This window comes from Neofelis nebulosa, chromosome 14, assembly GCF_028018385.1.
Source record: "Neofelis nebulosa isolate mNeoNeb1 chromosome 14, mNeoNeb1.pri, whole genome shotgun sequence".
Classification (NCBI taxonomy): domain Eukaryota; kingdom Metazoa; phylum Chordata; class Mammalia; order Carnivora; family Felidae; genus Neofelis; species Neofelis nebulosa.
In genome coordinates this window covers 20,415,390-20,439,781 of record NC_080795.1, presented here as the reverse complement: position 1 = coordinate 20,439,781, position 24,392 = coordinate 20,415,390, and the positions used below count along the sequence as shown (strand labels likewise).

At 40.0% G+C, this 24,392-nt stretch overlaps 1 protein-coding gene across 11 annotated transcripts in view; it reads left to right on the top strand.

Moving 5' to 3' along the window:
* NCOA2 (nuclear receptor coactivator 2) overlaps window positions 1-24,392 on the top strand; it is a 291,623-nt gene that overhangs the window by 145,719 nt on the left and 121,512 nt on the right. The gene's annotated exons all lie outside the window — the stretch shown is intronic.

The following is a 24,392-nucleotide window of genomic DNA, read 5'->3' as shown; positions in this document are numbered from 1 at the left end:
AATTCAGTAACTTCATAATTTTAAAATAACGAGATCAGCATTACTAAAAGTTTGGAAATTACAGTGAAAATCACCCGTGGTCCCATACACCTGACCTGACTCTTAACATTTTATGTATTCTCTTCTTTTTTCCTCAAAGTGATAACTGATAGTATTTCCCTCTCCTTTTTGCTAAACATAATCAAACTAAGAGCTAGTAATAGCTACCATTGATTGATGTCCTCCTCTGCCACGCACTGGGCTAGTGGCCTTCAATATAATTCAGAGTCTGTATACGGGCCTTGTGTTGCTGCCCCCCCCCCACCCCCATTTACAGATACGAATCTGACTCAGAGTTTGAGTAACTTGCCAGAGAATCCTATATGGATTCACACTAAAGTGTCACCCCAGGGCTATACTCTTTCCTTCTGGTAAAGGGACCCTCTTCAAAAGTATTTTTTCCATCTTGTGACGTCAAGAAATGTCAGTACAGAAATCAGACCACATAATCTGTAGAAGCAGTACCAGGAGAGTTGGTGCTGGGGCTTTAAAGGAATAAAACGTCCCGCCCTGTGGTGTTTATGCTGCAGTGCGGCTGAACCTAACCCCTATGAGACACAAACATAGAACACAAAACAAGACTTACTGTGGTATTATTAGCTGTAAATGCTGTAAAAACTCCACAGAGAAGGAGATGGATGAGGATTACGCCCCATCTGTAGAGAAGGCTGCTAACAGATTTAGGATTCCAGCTAAAATTTAAAGACAGACGACGCCAAATGTTGGTGAGGATGTGGACACCCAGAGCTCTCGTGCATGGCTGGTGGGAATGTAAAGTGGTGAGAAGCTGCTTTGGAAAACAGTTTGACAGTTTCTTACAAAAATCTGTTTGTCTGTAAGCTAGCAGTTCCAATCCTAGGTATTTACCTATAAGAAATGAAAATGCATGTCTGGTAAAAGACACGTATGTGCGTCTTGGCAGCCACGTGTACATAGTAAGTCCCTATTCGTTTTCTTTTGGTGTGTGACAAATTACCGTAAACAAACTACCCCCGTTTATCAGCTCACCATTCTATAGATCAGAGATTCAGCGCAGCGTGGCTGGGTTCTATGCTCAGGCTGATCACAAGGCTGAAATGAAGGTGTCAGCAAGAATGAGTTCTCATCTAGAGGCCCTGGGGAGGAAATAGCCACTTTCAGCTCATTCTTCTTGGCAAAGTTCAGTGTCTTGCGGCTGTGGGACTGAGGTCCTGTTTCCTTGCTGGGTGTTTCCTGTGTGCCACTCTCGGTTGCGTCCCTTGACACGTGGTCCCCTCCATCTTCACGTCGGCGATGGCGCATCGGATCCTTTCTGTGCCTCCCATTTCTGACGTTGGCTGCTGCCAGCTGGAGAAAAGCCGTTAGGATTAGGCCAGGCCCACCTCAGTAACCTCCCTGTCTTAAAGTCAGTGGTGCGATACGCTGCAGCCTAGTTGCCGGGCTGAAAATCCACCACGTGTGCGCTTGCGGCTATGCAGGGTGCGTGCACCAGGGGTGCTGGAATCTTGCAGAACCATCCTAGAATCCTTTTTACCACCAGCCCCGAACAGGAAATCCCCCAGGTCCCCATGAAGAGGAAAATGCATAAACTCCTGCATGTTCATACGGTGGAATATCCTTAGCACTGAAATGGGACAAGTTATTAATATATGCAGCAACACGGATGGGTCTCAAAAACTTTGCGCTGAAAGAAGCATAAAGAGTACTTATTGTATGATCCCATTTATTTGAAGTTCTAGAAAAAGCAAAACTAATGTGTAATAATAGAAAATGAGATTGGTGATGGTTGACTGGGGATGAGGAGAAAGAGATTGCCTGAGAGTGGGCACAAGAGAACTGTTCAGGGGTGATCAAAGTGTTTTACATCTTGATAGGAATGTGGATTACATAGGTGCTTTCATTTGTCAGAACTCTTGAACTTCATTCTTTTTTTTTCCTTTTTTTTTTTTTTTTAACATTTATTTATTTTTTGAGACAGAGAGAGACAGAGCATGAACAGGGGAGGAGCAGAGAGAGAGGGAGACACAGAATCCGAAACAGGCTCCAGGCTCTGAGCTGTCAGCACAGAGCCCGACGCGGGGCTCGAACTCACGGACCGTGAGATCATGACCTGAGCCGAAGTCGGACGCTCAACCCACCGAGCCACCCAGGCGCCCCTTGAACTTCATTCTTAAGATCTGTTTATTGCATTGAACGTAAATTTCACCCATTTTGTAAAAACTAAAACATTACTGAATCCTTGTCTTACCTCTCACCAGACTTTTGCTTTAAGAATGAACCACTGTTATATACCACCATCAGAAAACGTTAAAGCTAGAAACAACTCGACAAATTACCTAGTCTAATTCCCTTTTAAACACTACTGCCTTGGTGATGAAAAAAGTTTAGAAGTCGCTAATGATAAAATCTGCCGCATCCACCTTCTGCAGTCAGGAGGGGAGTTAGAAAATTTTACCTATTTGTGCTTGCCAGCAGAAAATATGACAGAGGGACAGATTTGCTAACAGCAATACATCTTGAAGCATAAGCACAGAATCTGGATCGAGACATTTTACTTAGATGTGTTTGGCAGGAGACATTTTCTTACTGCTGTTGATTTGATCAGGGAATCATAGCATTTTGCTGTTGCCCATGATTTGGCTGAGAAGTAATTTGTAAAAACTCCATTGTAGCTCATAAAGGACAGACACATGATGTTAGTTTCAGAGTGCCTGCGACCTCACCCTGCCTCCATAGAAATGATTTCTAAGGTAACCAAAGATTTGATAACGTGAACAGGAAAAGGACCTACATAGGTAGATGCATTTTACAAAACTGCCCCCTGCAGTTTTTATGCTGTTTCAAAAGGTTTCTCTCATTATCTACTATGAGATTAATTTCCTATGATACATTAATTTCCTGTGATGACTTAGCTGATTGTTGACTTTAGATTTTAAGTGCATAATGAAAACGTTTAGGTATCTGTTAAAATCATTATAACTTTTGAAGCATGTTTAACAATTCCTTTAGCTCTCTTAAAAATTCTGAACTGTGCTTTGGCTTTTTTGTGATCAGGTGTTACTGTGTGCCAGCATTTAAAATTTTTAAATTTGTTTTTATTTTCCAATTGAATTTCTTCACAGGGGTCCTCAGGAAGCTTATGTTCCTTGACTCCTCTGTAATCATTTTAGGCTCTGTGAGTTGTTAGGGCAGGCTTCCAGAGTGGTGATGGTTCCTTTCAGTGAGGTAGAGAGAATTAATAAACAACCCCTCCGTCCTCCCCAAGTTATTTACATGTTAAGTGGGTAATATAATTAGAGTAAACTAAGAGCTTCAGAATTAGAATTATCAAATTCTTTGAGTTCTGAGAAATTAGAGTTCTTCTTTCAGGTAACTTTCATGTGATAATCCTTCTGTGTAGTTGTGTCTGTAACAGTTCTTGCTTTTTCTCTGTTAAAGAATACAATTTTGGCTTGGTTTGCTTATGAATAATGCAGTTTATGTAAAATGATTTTGTGAGATGAAAGCTCTTTGTTTTGATCTCCAGGTATTAAAATAATTATTCTTTAAAACATCTGTACCCAAAAAGACAAGTACTGTATGATTCTACTTATATGAGGTGTTGGAAGGAGTTAAATTCATAGAAACAAAATAGATGGTGGTCTTTAGGAGCTGGGGGAAAGGGGAATTGGGGAGCTGTTTAATGGGCATTAGGGTTTTAGTTTTGCAAGACAAAAATGTTGGGGAGATCTGTTGCAAAACAGTGTTATCATGACTGAACTGTATGCTTTACGATGGTTAAGGTAACTTTTATGTGTACTCTACCATAAAGAAAAAATGAGGCTGTGTACGTTTTATGCCACACTTATGGTGAGCACTGAGTAATGTATAGAATTGAATCATTCTGTTGTATACCTGAAACTAATATAACCTAGTATGTTAGTTATACTTCAGTTTTTAAAAATCCATGTTTTCTGTTTTTGAGATGAGAAAACCAAGGCAATAATTATAACTAAGGAATATAAAATATAACTTAATCTACTGACCTCAGTTTAACACATTCTTTCAGCCTCGTCGTGTATAGTGTATGGATGTCTGTCTTCCTCTTGTATGTTGTGCTTCAGTGTGGTTCTCTTCTGGGGCAAACCCTTACTTACCCCGTGTCTTTCTTTTTCTGACTTCTCAACGCATTCTTACATTTAAATTCCTTCCCCAAATTGCCTGACTGGTATATTTTTAAAAATTTTAATAAGAAACAAATCATAACTGAAATGAAGTAGGTATATAATGTAAGTTGCTGCCTCTGCCTAGTATTTTAACCTGTTACTAGGGACATTTAAAAATCATTATGGAGCAACCACTGTGTGTCAGGCACTGTGCTGGTGTTTCCACATACGTGTTTTGAGAGCTGATTGTTTGTTTGAAATAGATCAAGCTGGCCAGACTGAAAGGAACTTTTGATTATTATTTTTTAAGATGGTCTTGGCCATGGGAAGATTTTTCTTCTTGGAACAACTTATAAATCATTTAATGAGGATATGTTCCTAACAAGAGGACATTCGGTGTCAAAAAGTGTACTTATGTGCATTCTACCGGTACAGGGAACTAATTTCCAATATGCAGATAGCTGTAATGTCTCCAAAGTTTTTGTTATGCCAGAGCTATCAGATTTGTATCACTGGGGCAAAGCTCCAGAGAACGAGAGGGCACACGTTTTCTTCTACCTGCTCCGCTTTATATTACTGTTCATAGGGGGCTGTGGGTGGCCAGCATGCTGCATCTTACTGAGTGGAAGACCATGCATCAGAATGTTTGTTTTTAGCAGTTATTTTTAGCAGCAGAGTTAGAAATTGTTAGCATTTTCATTTTAGGATATACTCTTTTATTTGTTTTGGTAATTCCCAGGAGAGTAAATGATTTTAGGCATGTGTATTGAATGCACGTGTGCATTATGCCCGCGCGCGCGCGCGTGTGTGTGTGTGTGTGTGTGAGAGAGAGAGAGAGAGAGAGAGAGAGAGAGGAGAGAAGAGAGAGAGAAGAAGAAAAAGACTTCCCTTAATAACCGGAGGGGTAGAGGCTTACTCAGTCTATTATCATAAAGCTCTGCTAATGTAGCTTCTGAGTCATGTGACTGCAGAAAAGGCTATTATCTCAATGAAAAGGAAACCGGTTTTTAGAGCAAGCAATAGAATAGAAGCAGGAAGAATTTTCGAGTGTTCCACCATGCTGGATTGTCAAAGGGGGATCTGTCTGATCAGCAGCTAAAAAAGGATTTGTGAGGCTAGTTTGTCCGCTATCGTTGGCAACAAATGATAGAGGAGATGAGCGGCAGGGCGCCCAGCATGTGCTTAGGTTCACATCCAGGCTTACGGTTGGTTTGGGTTAATAGAGGAGATTTCTCTCTGAGGCAATACGTTGATTGCTAATTGTGGGGTTTTCTGGTTTTGTTTTTTTTTTTTTTTTTTTTTGTGGTGTTTGGAAGAGTAATGTATGGTATTTTTATTTACATCACTGGTGAAGATAAAGACAAGCTCCTGAGCTCTGGTTTGAACTGCAGAGGCTGTGGACAATGACAAGGTGTGTTTCACAAGTGCTCTGACAATATTTGGTAATGTTCTTCGAATTCTGTGTGCTTGTGGATTGGATGTGCGTGTTGTCCAAGAGAGAACCAAGCATGACAACCAGGCAGTGATAATGTTCTCAGGAACAAATAGATACAATGCCATCCATCCAAATCGATTCCTTCGTGGTCCTTATTTCTTTTGTGTTTATTTAATGATTAAAGGCTTCTTGCAGTTACTTTATGTGGCCACCTACAGTCTCATGCTTGTTTTAGGAAATATTTTGATAGGCATTGTAAGAAGAATTCAATACAAATCTTAATCACTAAGGAATAAATATAAGCTTTATTTTTGTATCTCTGTGGGGTATTTTTTTTTTCAATATCCTTTTGTAATTCAAGCTTGAAAGAGAGCTCTGCAGTGAATTTGAAATTATTTAATTTTTGGTTAGGTAATAAAGCTTTCCTTTTTGGCTGAGGCCTCGAATGAATGATTTTTTTATTTTATATAGTACCTAACTTTCTCTGATTTATTACATTCTTATGCTGCTACTTGCAGAAAGCTAAAAACATTCAGTTCATCTTTAGATGGTGCTTGTCCACTTTTTGTCATGCTAATTCTATTAATTCCCTTAGCAGTCTATACCTTATTCTTAACCTTGGAAGGTGTAGTACTTAAAAATCTGAGATTGGGGAAAGATAATCATAAGCTTTATCTGAAAAAGCTTAACTATTGTACATTGTGTACCTGAGGAATGAATTCACTAATATGTTTTTTATTTAACCTCTAAGCCAGATATGTTCAACTTAGGCTACCTGTTTCCACATCACATATTTTGAAACTAAACTGTATTGTACATATCTTCTTTTTGAAATTGACATTGAGAAGGTAAGAAATCTATCAGGCTGTTATGCACTGTATAGACAGTTTACAAAGAATCAAATTATTTTATCTTTTGTAGTAAAAAATGGTGAGAACAACTCAAACAATTTTTAATGATAAGGGCAGGAGATTCTCTTCCTTTTAATATCTACAAACCGTATCTTAGTACAATAGAGTTTAATAAATCATTCATCTTATTGAGATTTTCTTTTAGAAGAGACACTGATAGTTTAGTCTATCTACATGAAAAGCTTGGTTCAGATAAACAGCTAATTAACTGTGGTTTTGATCATTCTGGAATTTTTTTTTAATCATAGGACTCTCCCACATTCTTGTGAATAGCTGTAAGAAGGAGTTACATACTGGTTTCAGTCTAAAAGTCACTAGCGTCATATGTTAAAATTTTTGAATAGTAAAATTTTTATAGCCAGATTGATTGAGGTTTCTTTGTTTTTGCTTTTGAATTTTATTTTGTTGCCTTACCTGCCTTTAAAATGAGGGAAGGATTTTGGAAGAATTCAAGGTGTTTTTACTGAGCACCTGCCGTTATTACAAGATACTCACTCTATGAAACACGATGAGAAAACAAACGCAAATAAAATATTGAAACCAAAAAGATAACTTACAGCTGGCACTGGAACCCAGCCTCAATAAACGTAATTATTCTTACATCTTATAGGAATTTTCAATTGTTAAAGGGAGGTTTTTGTAAAACTAGTTTGGCCAATCAGAGAATACATTCCTGATAACTTTGCAACTCTTCACATGAGTAGGTTTGAATAGTGGTTTTAACTAGTCTCCATTTGTGCCAGTTCATATTTCCTTTGTATCATGAACGAAATACGTTCATTTTATTTACAGTCTTTTAAAACTAGAATAGTTTTTTGTTCCTGATGGTGGTGTTTTTCTCGTAGGATGTCAAATGCCAGTCCTTTACAATTTTAAAGTACTTTTGTGAGAGGATAAATAATATATTGTGTTATACTGCAAATATCTTTGCTTTTGGAGGTCGGGGAGTAGGAAAGAACCCCAATCTTGTTAGAGTTAAAAGACAGAAGTTTTGACATCAGGGTAGTGTCTAAACAAGCCAGATGACTAGCTTGCAAATCCTGCTACACTTAAGAATTCCAACCACAATAATTAACCACAAATATTATAATCAGGTCTGATCTTGTCAGACGGAGGGGGTTTGCTTCTTGGAATGATTTTTAATTTATAGGAAAGATAGGGTAAGAAAAGATAGAATTAAAGGTGATTGTAGTATTCAGTGTTGTAAAACTCCTTGAAATATGTTCCTAAGAGTTTTTCGGGGTTTTTTTGAGAAAGTCAGAGTTTGGGAAAATTTAGGCAAGGTTAAGGTGGTACTGGGCTGTATTTTAGTTTAATTCTTTTTGAAGCCAAGGGGATATAAAATTCATGAAGTGAAGAAGGCTGTGCAATAGCTAACAAATTGTCCCAGGGTACTTCTTACAGGGTTTACTCTAAAAACGATCATTCATAAATGTTGAGAAAAGTTTTAGAATTAATTGGCTTGCCCACTTCTCTCACAGGGGTTGCAGTCCTTGACATTAGCGAGATAAGACTTGTCATTCTCTGGTGTGTAGTTAGAGTCGTAGCAGTGACTCTTTTTCACCAAGCTTTTAGTTAACATGCAGAGTTGTAACTTGTAATATGATAATCACTGATATAGCATAAATCTACATTTGCTTTAAAGATAACCTAGTTATTACTATTTATATATTTTTAAAGATTTTATGAGAAACACTGAATGCTGCAATCTTGATAGTGAATCAACTGTTCTTTAAAAGCCAGTTGAGAAGTAGATTGATGTAGAAGCTAGGCATTTGGTTTCATTGTTTTAGATGTCAAATCAAATAATAATAATAAATTAATTGGCTAGAATTAAGGATTGTAAAAGCATTCTATGAGGTTTATATTTAAAATGGATGTTTTGTGTCTGCAAATCCTTCAAGTCAAAATGAATGATAAATATGTTGAAACGTTATCAGATAACAAGAACTTTTTAAACTTTCGGTTGTTTGTTTAATTGGCCTTTCCAAAGTTTTGCTTTTCCTGTTTTAGAATTTTAAGTGAGATACCCAATTTTAAGTGTTATTTTTATGTAAGTTTGTTAAAGATAATATTTTGTGGGCTTTGCTTTTATTTTTCTTGTCTTTTGATGAGGCAAATAATGTCAGCAAAACAATTTAATGGTGATTTTGTCAACCATAAAGTTAACTTTTATGTGGAGCTTATTATGTGCCAGGCACAGTTCTGAGGACCTCACGTATATTCACTTAGTTTCTATGGCAACACTGACTCTGCTCTCCTATACCTGTTTGACGGTTGAGGAAACGGAGATACAGAGAGGTAAAGGAACTTGTCCAAGCTCACACAGCTTTATAAGCAGCAGAACTGGATTCAAACACACGCGGTTTGCCTTCAGAGTCTGTGCTTTAAATTACTATATATCTTGGGTTCAGACGGTGCTGTTATTAGAGTCGCTGGTTTACTCCGGAGTGAGAACAGGATAAACATAGGGACAAGAAGAGAACTGTATTAAGACTGAAATGATTGTGTTTTCCAGTGTTTGCACTTTGATGAATTTTACTTCTGTTTCATTTCAAATATGTTAAGATCAAAGCATCATTTAAATGGTGTTTGGTTTGCACAGAAAAGAAACATGTTCATGAAAAGTAACTCACGGCTAGTTCTGAAATCTGCTTTCGAGGAAGGCGATATCAGAGAGAGCATGGATACGTGGTGGCAGAGACTGGTATGAGAAATGGACTGTGAATTACCCTGAGATGAGTGGGGCGAGGAGAAATTTCGAGTTGTTTGATCTGAAAGATGTGTATCACATATTTTCTCACTTAGCTATTTCTCCTATTTCTTGGCAAATGGAGACCTTGCTGTTTCCAAGGTCCTTTACTCACTGCATTGCTATGATGGAGCGTGCAGGTATAAAAACCACAGAGAATCCAAATTAAGATCCTTGTTTCAAGACACTGAGAACAAACATCTCTGGAATATAAACCACTGACTTCAGATTTGTGTTATATCCATGCAGCTTCCCTAGAGAGGAGTTCAAGTCTATAGTCTTTCAGATAAGGACCCTTTACCCCTTATAGTTTGTCAAACTTTAATAGCTAACCCACATATTTATTTCTAGGGGTCGCTTGTTTTCATCAGTATTCATGGTGGAAAAGATTTGACCTCACTAGATGCTTGTAATTGGATCCTTTGGAATGAGTGGGAAAGTAAAGTCTGGATAGAGCACTTGTCCTTGGTCTCCCTTGATGTACCCTCCATTTTATTTCAAAAATGCAAAAAGAGCCAATTTTATTCTTGCACTTAAATCCTCCTGTTTATTTATTTAACAACTGTTCATTGCAGGATTTTGTTAGATGCTGCACTGGTGTAGGAGAAGAGTAACTGATTGCCCCTGGGGGTGAGGAGAGGAGAAGAGATTGATCAGGGGATGCTTAGCAGAGATGGCGAAGGTTAAGCTGATTCTTAGAAGATGGTCACCAGGCACTGGTGGATGTACAGGACGCTCCAGGCCTTTACTGCCCAACACAGAGCCACAAGCTACAAGTGGCTTTTGATCATTTGAAGTGTGGCTAGTGGGAATTGGGTGCGGAATGCACTCAGATTTTGAAGACAGTGCCAAAACCAGAATGTAAATTATCTTAGTAATTTTTCAAGTATTGACTGCGTGTTGAAAAGATACTATCTTGAATGTAATGTGTTAAAATACAATAATTGCACAGGTGCCTTTTGACTTTCAATGTGGCTACTAGAGAATTGGTGGCTCTCGATATCTTCTCTTGTCCCTGTTGCTCTGAGCCAAGAGGACAGCATACATAAAGGGAGTTAGGTAGTAGCCTTTCTTCTAGATGACGCACCTGTGCCAGACGTGGGGATGCACCAGTACAGACCCTTCCCAAGCCCATCGTCTGCTAATCAGTAACCAGATTAGAAGTAACCAGCAATTTGAGAGTCCACATTCCTTGGTGGGGAATAAAAGGCCCCATCATGATCTGGCTCTGCCCTTCTAGATTCATGCCCCAAACATTCTCACCTACAGATACCCTCCCGTGTTCCACATTTAGTGAACTACAGCTCATTCACATCATTCGCAGGAGTTACGTTCTATAAAGTCATGGCAAACACTGAATCAGTGAATGCTGAGCCATTGCTCCAAGGGGAAATAGAGTAATAAGTTCTAAATCTCTGGTCACAAGGTTTTAGTTACTCAGTTAATACATACTCTTATTTTAAGTGTGTTTCTGTTAAGGACACTTTATTTAACATACGTTGTTGATTCATTAAGCAACTTATGACCAACAGCATTATAGCTTATGTCGGAATGAAACTTCTCTAACACACACATATTTTCTCCAGTAGGCACGTCACAGCCTCTTGTGCTTAGGAACACTAGAGAGCACTTCAGCACGGTGCTTGGAGGCCATTTGAAGCAGGGAAATCACCAACAAAGAGCACAAAAATGTAGCCCTGAGTATACTGCACAAAGGATACTCATTTTACAGTGTAAGAACTGAAACGAGGAGGCAGTGTCACCTTGTTCAAATAGGAAGTGCTATTTGTGGAGTACCTTTAAGGAGCCAAGTATCTCAGATAATAATGGCTGTTAATAAAGGCAGCTCTTTTATGAGGCAGTTTCTATATCTCATTTCATTTTCATGCAAACTTAGGAGTGATTATTGTTTCTAAGTTTTACAGACATGGAAACTGAGGCTCAGAGAGGTTAAGTGCCTTTCCCAAGGTTGCACAGCAAGTAAATGGTGAAAGCAAGAGATGAGCCAGGCTTTACTGACTCTGGGGCCAAGTTAGGGGATGCAGTTAAATAAAGCTGTCATTCTCAACAGGACTTTTGTCCTTTGGTGGGAGGGGTGGAGTTGTAGTTCATGGTCTTCAAATTCCTCCTGCTTCCATGTCTGTTTGATAGCCTAAATATTGAAATCTGGAAGACCTGAGAATGTGATTTGATTCACCCTGAAGAAAGGTTGAGAACCCCTATGTATTTGTTGACTGTGGTGGCAAAGGTCCTGTCTGTCTGCTTCAACTGCTTCTGTTTCACCAGCTCATCAAACATTTCAAACACAATACGTATCTTTTCTTCTGCCTCGTCACTTTGACTCATTCGTTGCTCCTTATACCTGTATTAACTTGGGGTTTCTTTCTTTGTGTCTTTTCAACTTCTCTCTGCCCACTGAACAGCTCTCGTCTATTCCACAGACTAAGAATCTTTAGACTCCCCTTTCACCATTATCTTTGTCTGGATGGAACTTTTGTGCCAGATCCCTCCAGTAGACCACTGGGCAGCCTATAGATCGGACATCTGCATCGAGTGCCAGAAAAGCTGTGTCTCATGGTGTCTCCTGTGTGAGGATCTGCATAAAAGCTGCCTTGGAACAGCCCATCGAGGGTCCTTAGGCAGGGCTGTGGGCATGGATTGTTAGGTTCAGAGTGGATGCAGTGGAGTCTGGTACCATGTGACATTTACTGAGAAGATCTATGGGACTCTGCGTCTTGTGTTTCTTCACATCTGAAAGTAAAAGACTGATTTAATTTCCCTGACTTTTCTACTTGGTTGTTTGTAGAGTTGAGTCTTTGATTTAGATAAGCTAATATATATGTTTATTATCAGAGTCAACCGTTGCTGAGTTACGTACAGCTACCTCTGCCAGCGTTGAATTAGAATTTCTGCAATGACCCAATCCAGAGGCCCCTTCTGGCTTCTCTGGCTTGATCTCTCATCACCTCCAGATTATTTCAACTCCCAGGTAACCTTAAGACAGCTGGTATTAGACTCTGGAACATAATTTTCTAATGTACTTGGTTGGATATGTTATCAGGGCACCTAGGATTAAGTAGGAGGAGAAGCAAGGTAACAGATGTAAGCAGGAAGTTGTTTCTTGTACGAGAGTTATTGTGAGCAGAATGTACCAAAGTGAGAGAAATCAACCCAATTATTGCCAGGCATGAAAACCACCTGTTTCACTGGTATAGGAGGACTGAGCTGCAGGTATTGAGATAAATGGGGGCACAGGTGAGCTTATGGAAGCCTGGTATAATCCTAAATGTCTAAACCACCTAAGTTCAGCATAACTTTATGGTTCAGGCAAGTAATGCACTGTATTCACTGCGGTTACAGTTGGAACCTGAAGGTTATGGGATTAGTCTGAAGGCTGGAAATGAACAGAAGCCCATATAGGTATATCATAGTGACCTGAGAACTCAAAAGGAAATTCAGGGAAAGAAAGTCCGTGTTTCCTTGATGATGCCAAGAGGACAGAAGAAAATCTGATTTCATTCATTGCTTTGTACGGTCATTGGCTTTTGGTTCCTCTGTTGGACGTTCAATTCCCATTGGAAGTGAATATAATAATTAACAACATGTGGTAATGCCAACCACATCTGGCAATTCTCGTGTCAACTATTTGTCCCTTTCATGGTGTTACAGATGAGGATCTCCATGGATGGACATTCTACAAACTTCGATGGTGATATGTTCTTTTTTTTTTTCTAATATTTTACCTAGACCATTTTCTTGTACCATCATTGACAACTCTCCCGTTATATATTTTGAGATAGTTATTTAATGGCTTTTATTAGAGGGTGTGAAGAAGTGTGGAAAGAGCATAGAATTTGCAGTCAGAGCTTGGTTTGAAGCCTAGTGACTTAAGTTTTAAGCTTTGAGACTTTGGGTAAGTCATTTGACTTCTTTGAATCTGCTTTTTCTCTGTAAAACAGAGGGCAGTATCTGCTTTGTAAAGCCCTGGGAATTAAATAAAATAACGCGGTGCCTAGGACAGTGTGTAACATTTAATAATTACCAAACACCGAAGATACCTCTTCTCTATGAAATATACTTCCAGCACACTTGGTGTGTTTTCTTACCTATGTATGTTTCATTTCCCCAAGTAGTTTAACACACATACACCTGCTTATTTAAGTAAGTTCTTAGTATCCGTTCATTGACTAAATTCCCTGTGAACCTGTTATTCCTAACTTCGGGAGCAATATGGAATCTCATGCTTCTGCCTGAGTTGCAGATTTTTAATTTTGCTTTTATTTTCACAATCTAAGAGGACATTTGCTATGTTATGTTTAGCATCAGGTCATTTGGTTGATTCACACTGAACAATCAGACAGTCAACAAAAATCCCCTGGTTATTGTCACCTAAGTGATCATTATCTTGGTTTCCCCTGTTCAGAACTTCGTGCAGTTGATTCTTTTTTTTCAAGCTCATTGCAAGTTCTTCCTTTCTTTTTGTGGATAGTTGCTCATGCTGGTTATGAAGACTATAGTAACCTGCTAAAGCTTTCTTAAATTTTAAAAGATTACAAAACTTGTACGTTAAAATGAAAACTTAGAGATCATGGTGGAAAATCCTGAAAGGAACGATCTGTTAGGGGACAGGAGACACACCCAGGCACAAAGGTCTGCATCTTCATTAGGTAGAGGGGCAGGTACTGCAGGTAGCCCTGGAGTTAGCCGCTCAGATTCCGGTCTCAATTCTGCTACCTCTTGGCTGTATTTGATCTTGGACGTGTTATTTGATTTTTCTGGGCTTCCGAGGATGATAATAATAATGGCTTCCTAGGGTTTTTGTGAGAATCAAATATAATAATACAGGTGGTAATACAGGTATAACATAGTAAATGCTCACTGATGCCACCTGTTTAGGTGAAATAACTTCATGCTGTCTAGCAGTTTTTATAAAGAGTTTTCCAATGAACTTGAATTAAGTGCTTCTGGTCAGGCATTTTGATAAGGGCCTAGGATAAAAAGGTGAAACATACTTAGACTTTGCTCCTCAAGGAGCTTAAAATTCGGTAGTGAAAAAGACAGCAATAATCATAATCTGTATGGTTAATGGTAGAGTTATATATAGGCTATTAAAAAGGGAATTTAATGTTGGGGAGAGGGAAATCTGAGCTAGGTTCTAAAAGGTGAGTGGGAATTAGCCAAAAAGGGGAAGATACGTGGTCTATTCCATGTATGTCACAAGAAAGAGATGAAAAGCAACTAGTAGGTGAGGAACCGTGGGTAGTCTACCTTACCAGGCCAAACAGAATAGGATGGGAGCTGAGCCTGGAGAAATAGACAAGGGCTGGACCATGCGTCTTCTGTGGCGTTTGAGGCAGCACAGACTTCTCCTTGGAAGGAGTAGAGTCTACTAAAGGTTTTAAGCAGGGAAATTATGTGGAGGTAAGGGAACTTAGGTTAGACAATCCAGGTAAGAAATGGTAAAGAGCTGAACTAGAAGCAGTAATGATTATCATAGTGACAAGAGGGAAGACTATTTATGAGGCAAAGTCACATTATTGATGATACAATGGGGAGGATATGGAAGTTTAAGGATGATGTTCAGGAGTGCCTTGGTGGCTCAGTTGGTTAAGCGTTTGTCTTCAGCTCAGATCATAATCTCACGGATTGTGGGTTCAAGCCCCGCATCGGGCTCTGTGTTGACAGCTCGGAACCTGGAGCCTGCTTCAGATTCTGTATCTCCCTCTCTCACTGCCCCTCCCCCACTCATGCTCTGTCTGTGTCACTGCCCCTCCCCCACTCATGCTATTTAATAAAATAAAATATTAAAAAGATGTTTAAAGATGATGTTCAGTGGATGGGTGCTCTTTCAGGTGAGGCAGTTTGGGGATGGGAAGAAGGAATTGATGAGCTTAATTTTGGGGGTTGGATTGTGAGGTGGAAGCTGTGCGAGAGAGGTCAAGACTGGAAAGAAAGTTTTGGGAAACCATGGAAATAGGTGATACCACTAGTGAATGTATAAAACTGAAGTTCTGAACCCTGTTTGGACATTTGAAATTACGTGGAGAGTTTTTAAGCAAGATGCTGCTGGTCAAACCACACCTCTAAAATCTCTGATTTAATGGGTCTAGAATGGTTTCATGGTCATCTTGTTATTTCTTTTTGTCAATATGTGTTTTTTAAATTGTAAATTGGTAAAATTTACCATTTTAACTATTTGTAAGTGCATGCTTTAGTAACATTAAGTACATTCACAAAGTTGTTCATTTCCAGAAGTTTTTAATCATCCCAAGCAGAAACCCTGTACCCATTAAACAATAACTCACTTCCCCTTCTCCCCAACCATTGGTAGCCTCTATTGTACCTTCTGTCTCTATGAATTTGACTATTCTAGATGCCTCCTACAAGTGAAATCATGATATGTGGCCTTTTGTCTCAGACTTTCATTTTTGCTTAACGTAATGTTTTCAAGGTTCATCTGTGTTGTAGCACATGTGAGTATTTTACTCCTTTTGAAGACTGCATAATATTCCATTGTATGTATATACACATTTTGTTTAATCATCTGTTGATGGACATTCGGGTTATTTCCATCTTTTGGCTATTGTGAATAATGCTGCCAAGAATATGAGTGTACACGTATCTGTTTTAAATCCCTGCTTTTAATTCTTTTTAGTATTTAACCCTGAAGTGGAATTGCTGGATCATGTGTATGTGTATTTTTTTTAAAGCTCCCAGGGTCACCTAGGTGGCTCAGTCGGTGTCTGACTTCGGCTCAGGTCATGATCTCACAGTTCGTGGGTTCGAGCCCTGCATTGGGCTCTGTGCAGACAGCTCAGAGCCTAGAGCCTTCTTCGGATTCTGTGTCTCCCTCTCTCTGCCCCTCCCTGCTCATGCTTGCTCTCTCTCTCTCTCTCTCTCTCTCAAAAATGAATAAACATTAAAAAAAATTTTTTTAATAAATAAATAAAGCTCCCCAAGTGATCTTTAAACATGCAGTTATGGTTGAGAGCCTATGATAGAGAACAAGGGTACCTAATCTGGAGGGTCCATAAATGGTCTTAGTGAGTTGGTGACTTCTTAGGAGAATTGTAAGCTTTGTTTTGTATATCTGTGGTTTCACTTTTTGGCTTTGATCCCATTCATAACTCCAAACAGTTTATAATTCCAACGTGGCACTAAGAATCACTGTAGAAGCTAATTTTAAAATAGACAAAGATTTGAATAGACATTTCTCCAAAGAAGATATGCAATAGCCAAATAAGCACATGAGAAGTTGCTCAACATCATTAGTTATTTGGGAAATGAAGATGAAACCCAACAATGTGGTACTATTTTATACCCAGTAGGAGGGCAATAATTTAAATTAAAAAAAAAGGAAAACAGTAAGTATTGACATGGATATGGAGAAACTGGAACCCTTGAACATGACAAATGGGAAAATAAAATGGTATATCCACTTTGGAAAGCAGTCAGGCAGTTCCTCAGAAAGTTAAACAAAGAGTTAACTATATGACTAGCAGCTTCATTCCCAGGTATATATCCAAGCGAACCGAAAGCTTCTATCTATGCAAAAACTTGCACACAAATATCCATAGTAGCATTACTCCTAATAGCCAAAAAATAGAAACCCAAATGTCCATCAGTGATGAGTAGTTAAATAAAATATGGTATATCCATACATTGTAATGTTTGGCCATCAAAAGGAATAAAGTACTGGGGCGCCTGGGTGGCTCAGTCGGTTGAGCATCTGACCTTGGCTCATGTCATGATCTCGTGGTTTGTGAGTTTGAGCCCCACATCAGGCTTGCTGCTGTCAGCACAGAGCCCTTTTCAGATTCTCTGCCCCTCTCTCTCACTTCCCCTCTCCCCCTCTCAAAAATAAATAAGACATTTTTTTAAAAGGGAATAAAGTACTGAAAAGTGCTGCAGTATTGCTGAAATTTGAAGGCATTATGCTAGTTGAAACAAGTGAGACACAAAAGGCCACAAATTATGTGGTTTCATTTATATGAAGTGTCCAGGCTAGGCAAATCCATAGAGATAGAAAGTGGGGGTAGATGCTAAGGCCTGGGTGAGAAGGGAGTGAGGAGTATTTGCATAATGAATACGGAGTTTCCTTTTGGGATGATGAAATGTTACAGAATTAGATAAGGTGATGGTTGTACACTTCTGTGACCAGACCAAAATCATGAAATCTACAAGTCAAAGGGTAAATTTGGGGAGGGGCTGGCTGGCCCAGTCGATAGAACATGTGGCTTTTGATCTCAGGGTCATGAGTTTGAGCCCCGTGTTGGGTGTTGAGATTACTTAAATAAATGTAAAAAGATAAAAGGGTGAATTTTATGGCTTGTGAATTATACCTCAATAGAGCTGTTAAAAATAATTTTTAAAGAGAGGAAGAAGAAAAAGAAGATGACTACCGATGGGAGGATTGGCCGAGATGGAGGTCCAGAGAACAACAAAGGGAAAGAGACTAGAGAAGAGTAAGTAAGCCGTGTAGGAGGAGGACCTACAGAGTGTTCTGTCATGGAAGCCTTGGAATAGAGAGATTGAGGGGGGATCCCTGGCGGGTATGCGATCACGATGGGCAAACACAGCAGAAGGGCTAAGTAATACAACACACGGTACACCAGGAGTTCTGCAGGTTTGGCATTCGAATGTTCTGGAAAACTTAGAGATGGCATATTTACTGGAGTGATGGGGAAAGAAATGCAATTGTTTTGGATCCTGAAGTGAGTGGAAGGGAATTGGAATAAACCACAGGCCTACATTCCCTTATTTGAATCTCAAAATTCAACAAACTCTGAAAATGGAAAGGTTTTTATAACTCATTTGGCAGTAAAACCTGACCTGAATGAATGTGAATTGATTTATAATCTTCATTTGTCCCACTTAGTGTGAATATTCATACATCTCGCTGCAGAAATAATATTGAATTCGATTACAGAATGTTTCCACAGGTCCCTGTGGGGATGTTATGATATATGGTATATGCCACATATTCTCCCTAAAATTAACATGTATCTATCTATCCGAGTTCTAAATTCTGTGGCCCCCAAGTGTTTGGGGTAAGGGACCACACATCTGTTAGTCTTTGGGCAGGTCTGATTGTGAAGGAGAGATGGGAGATTATGAGAAGGACGCGCAATCAGGGGGCATGGTGTTTGTTCATTTGTTTGTTTGTTTGTTTGTTTTTAAGGATGGATTTGATCTCAGTGTGCTTATAGTAGAGAGGAGGAGGTTGAAATTTTGGTAAAAAGAAGCTTGGTAGCAAAGTCTCAGAGAAGGTGGGGTAGGAAATAGGAAATGGGGTAGGAGTGTTAGTGTTTACAAGAGGAGGGATCGCGCGTCCTCTGAGACACCAGGAATGAGGGTGACGATAGCAGTGGGTATCTTTGTGAGAAGGAGGCAGGGAAGTTGAGTCAAGTCAGATTGAGCAGCTATTTGTGGAAGTGGTAAAAGCTGGAAATAACTGTCAGAGTAAATAGAAGGAGCTGACTTGAGAACACATAAAAAAATTAGCAGGCAGGACTACGGGTCTAAGTCAAGTGTAGAAAGCCTTGAATGTCTGTGGGGCTATTCTGCCCCTTAGCTATATAATTTTTTTTTTCTGTCAGGGCTCAGCTTCTCACTTAAAGTTAAGGGTGGAGAAGTCTTGGGATTGAGTTTTGAGGGGTGAATCTTATGAGACGAAACGTGTGAAAGGGAACTGAGGGTGCCCGGGGTCTAGTGGTAAGATCTAGTGGTAGGGAGTGGAGTGAGTGGAAGGGGCAAGGGACTAGGGTTCCTTATACACTGAAGACCAGTCATTGAGGAGAAAGTAAGAAAGCTAGTGTGCTAGGAGGTGGGGCCGGGGGTTGGGGGGGCAGGGAGTGGCATGAACAGTCGCAACAGTTCTGGGTGATAAGAAGGTTCAGGGTACGATCATAGGAGGCAGTGACTAAAGCGAAATGGAGGCGAGCTTTGTTGGAGCTGAGACAGATGGGGACATACGAGGAGAGGTGTTAGCTCATCCACACAGACTTTGAAATCGCTCAGGATGATGACCAATTTGGGTTGAAGCGGAAGAACTAATCACACACCAGACTTTTCAGTAAATGTGGAGGATTAAGTGGCATGTTGGTAAATCTCAGACTTGAAAGCAGATAGAGGATGTTTCAATGTCATGGGTTTCAAAAAGCAGTTTTTTTGTTTTTTGGTTTTTTTTAATTTTTTTCAACGTTTTCTATTTATTTTTGGGACAGAGAGAGACAGAGCATGAACGGGGAAGGGGCAGAGAGAGAGGGAGACACAGAATCGGAAACAGGCTCCAGGCTCCGAGCCATCAGCCCAGAGCCTGACGCGGGGCTCGAACTCACGGACCGCGAGATCGTGACCTGGCTGAAGTCGGACGCTTAACCGACTGCGCCACCCAGGCGCCCCATAAAAAAAGCAGTTTTTTATACAAGGCCACCCTGTAATAGAGTGATGGCCAGTAGCTGGTCTGAGGAGCGTGAAGAATATGACCCCACCTCCTATCCCTAGTATGTGTACAGTGAGGAAGCAAGCAGCTTCTCCAATGGACTACAGGAGAGCCAAAATGGTTACATACTCTGTAATAGATTAAGGATACAGGGGAGAGGGCACCCTGGACGGCTCAGTCGGTTAAGCGTCCGACTTCAGCTCAGGTCATGATCTCACAGCTCCTGAGTTCAAGCCCCTCGTCGGGCTCCGTGCTGACAGCTCAGAGCCTGGAGCCTGTTCTGGATTCTGTGTCTCCCTCTCTCTCTACCCATCCCTTGCATTCTTTCTCTCTCTCTCTCTCTCTCTCTCTCTCTCTCTCTCTCTCTGTCTCTGTCTCTGTCTCTCTCAAAAATAAACAAACACTAAAGAAAAAAAGATACAGGGGAATTTGTTACAGGGAGAGATGCAGGGTAGAGTAGAATTGTTACAGGTTATATTAGGGAAGAAGCACAAGACAGAATAAGAATAATAGGTAGTGATAAAATGTAAGAGTAGTTTTATCTTTGCTGAAATTCAAATACCGAATATACTAGAGTGGAAAGGTTGTGAGGTTTTTCCTTTCCTATTTAAAATTGTTTTTATTTTATTTATTTTAGGTATTTGTTTTTTTCTTTTTAATGTTTATTTATTTTTGAGACAGAGAGAGACAGAGCATGAACGGGGGAGGGTCAGAGAGAGGGAGACACAGAATCTGAAACAGGCTCCAGGCTCTGAGCTGTCAGCACAGAGCCCGACGCGGGGCTCGAACTCACGGACCGTGAGATCATGACCTGAGCCGAAGTCGGACGCCCAACCGACTGAGCCACCCAGGCGCCCCAAGTATGCCATTTTCTTAAGAGCCACCCTTATATACCGACCTCTCAGAAGCAGAAACAGAAGAGAGCTTCAAGTCACCGTCACACACAGAATGCCCACACAGTGACTGAGCCGAAGTCGGCCGCTCAACCGACTGAGCCACCCAGGCGCCCCTTAGGTATTTGTTTTTGTAGGTGTTGACATTATTTTAATAACAAAGATATTGAATAAATAATGTCATCCTGCGTGTTTGCACTTTAAAAAAAATTTTTTTTAACGTTTATTTCATTTTTGAGAGAGACAGAGCACGAGCAGGGGAGGGGCAGAGAGAGAGAGGGAGACACAGAATCTGAAGCAGGCTCCAGGCTCTGAGCTGTCAGCACAGAGCCCGATGTGGGGCTCAAACCCACAAACCATGAGATCATGACCTGAGCCGAAGTCAGATGCTTAACCGACTGAGCCACCCAGGCACCCCTTGCACTCTTTATTCTAGACTGCCAATACTAAGATTTTCAAAAAATTCATCTTGTTATCAAGCACAATAGCTATGTTTCATGTCATCTGCCTATCTGACGAATAGATGCTTTTTTTTGAGTGAGTGACTAAAAAAATAAAGCAGACTAGACTGGAGAACTTCTCTTTGTTTATAACAATTAGTTAATTAATGCCAAGAATGGTATTCCACAACCTGGACTAATTCTTCATTGTCATCCAGCCCCGTAGTTCTAAGTCCTCCTGTTCCTTTCCAGTGAGTGCTAGTCAGACTTGGGCCCATCACCTGGAGTCCTGCAAGAGACGTGGATTTAGCTGGCCTGGGGCGGGACCAGGAAAGTCATATTTTTAAAAGTTCCTTGGGTGATTCCTTAGCCAGATTTGGGAACCACCAGTGGAAACATTTTGCCTTCGTCTCCGCAGGAGCATTATGTGAGACGCCTAGCGGACTTGAATGTAGTGTCTCTGCCATATCCCTGACTCAGTGGTCTTTCATCAAAGCAAAAATGAAGTTCTTATAAGCATTTTAAAGATCTTCAATTACCAGAAATCAGTTTAAGTTATAAAATAATGTCTTGCCATGATCTCCAAATTTTAAAAAAATGTATAATACCTATTATTATTGTGAATTTTGGTGAAATGGGGACTCATGTACTCTGCTGAGGTGATTGTAAGTTAATACAACCTTTTTGGAAAGCAATTTGATAATATGCATAAATGGACTTAAATACAGTCACACTCTTTGATCTAGTAATTACATTTCTGACTATTGAGACTATTGATTATTGTTAATCAGAAATATGGATCAGTATTTATATAAAAGATTTTTATTATACTATTATTTGTAGTAGTAAAAAGCAGAAGCTATCTTAATGATTAGCTACAGAAAATGATTAGATTATGGTATCTTCATATGACACATAGCATAGAACCACTAAAAATTATGTTTATGAAGACATTTAATATCACAGAAAAATTTTAGTGTATAACATTAAGAAAACAAAAAGCATTGTAAAATTTGTGTGTGTGTGTGTGTGTATGTGCTTAATTATATATATACCTACAACACATTTTAAAATACTGAGTAAAGGGCACCTGGGTAGCTGTTGGTTGAGCTTCCAACTCTTGATTTCAGCCCAGGCCATTATCTCACTCTTTGGCTTGTGGGTTCAAACCCTGCCTTGGGCTCTGTGCTGACAGTACAGAGCCTGCTTGGGATCTTGTCTCTCCCTCTCTCTCTGCTCCTTCCCCCTTGTGGTCTGTTGGGCCAGTGCATGTGCACTCTCTCTCAATATAAATGAACTTTAAAATACTGAGTGGAAAGTTAGTGGTTCTCTGGGGGGTAGAAATATATGCAACGTTATTCGTTAGCATTTTGTATTTTCTAAATTTTCTACTATGAGTATGTATCACTTTTAAGCAAAAATAATAAAACTTTTTAAAAATAAAATTCTTACTTTAACTTCTTTAGCAAAATTCATTTGGGATGAATTGTTAGAGAAGTTATTCTTGCTCATAATAGTCATCAGTGTATATTCTAAATATTTGCAAAGCACTCATATGTCTATTCCACAATTTTGCCAGGTTATCAGCACCAGGCTTAAAAGTTTGTGGGGCTTTTGTGGTTGTTGCTGTTGTTGTTTTCTTGTTGTTTTGTTTTTTTTTTTTATAATTACAGCTTTGCTGAGATATGATGCACATAACACAAAGCTTACCCTTCAAAGTGTACAGTTTCAGGAGGTTTTAGTTGATTCACACCTTGCACAACCACCACCATCTAGTTTCAGAACATTTTCATCAACCTGAAAAGAAACCCTATACTAATTAGGAGTCCCTCCCAATTTCCCTTTCACCTTAACCCCTGGCAACCATTAATCTGCTTTCTGTTTCTATGGATTTACTAATTCTGGACAGTTCATATAAATGCAGTCATACACTATGCAGCCTTCTGCGATATCCTTTTAGCCAGCCTTCAGCCCCTCCCCGCTCCAACACTGCCAGAAACGTCATTTATGCCATGACCACACTTATCTTCCTATCTCTGTGACTTTACTACCTTTGGCTCAGAACTTTTCATTGTGCCCCTAGCTTATGAAATCAACAACTACTACTCATTCTGGCATTTGAGGCTTTCTATGTTCTGACTTTACAAACTAGGCACTTAATAAATATCCAGTGCGTAAGTGAATCCAGTGAATAAAACGTACTCTGCCTTATCTGGCCCTTTCCTTCCCCATCGGGGAAGAAGATAATTACTATGAATTAGTTGGATTTCAGGTCACGGATGGGGCAAGAAAATCTCTCGAGTTTAGGGCGGTGGTAAACCTCAGCAGGCATCCGATCGCAGGGCTTGATGGAGGGCCGGCTGCCTCCAGGGTTCCTCATTCATTCATGCTGGGCTGGAGGCCAGAGTATGCATTTGTGACAGTTCCTGGGTGGCACCCAGGGCCGCAGTTCCAGGGCCTGACAGCAGGCTGGGAGGAGAGGTTGGGTGAGGAGGGAAAGATCTCCTCAGCTCCTCAGCTGTCGGGCGCCATGTCCCCGCCGGCAACCCTGGCCCGCCCTTGCGGTCCGTTAACTCTGCTGCATTGGTGCTCTGCAGGTGTCTACTCCCCTGTGCCCTCACCACCACCCCGGCTTCCACTTTGGAAAGTTGTGCCCGTTCTCCAAAACCCAACTCAGGGGTTCCTAAAGCCTCCGCCACCCCTCCCCACAAGAAGAGGCAATTTTCTCCTTATTAGCACTTTGTATTTTTCATATACTGTATTCTCTGTTAGTTAATTCCATTCTTGTTTCTTCCTCCTAAATCTTTGATTTCTTGAGATTAAGTTCAGTTTCTCACTCAGTAATTGTACTGCCGTGTCCGTAGAACACAGTAATTTACCCTTAGCAGCTACTCAGTAATTATCAGTGCAGTTGAACATCAGAAGGAAAGAAATGCAAATAGATTTTTAAATTAAAACCCTATAATTTAGGTTATATTTTTAATACCAAAAAGAGATCTACCTGTATTAATTAGAAACTTAAATCTTACATAAAACTTAATCGCCCTGGCCCAGATGTGTTTTTGCCCTAATAGTCATTGCTGTAGGTTTTGAAACACTGGCATAAAACAAAACACCAAACTAAAGAAATCATATGCCTGTGTCAACACGAAGACACATGCGATATATTGTGATATCTCTGAGAGCCAGCTTAATTTTCTCCACGTTGTCTCGCCCAACTGCAACCAGGGCTTGAGTTTCAGCTGAATGAATTCTTATCCCTTTGGTTTTGGTACCAGACAAAGGGAATATTATATAGTTAGCTGTCTCTGAGGTGTCCAGCAATTATCTTACTTTCTTTTAAGTGTCATTTCA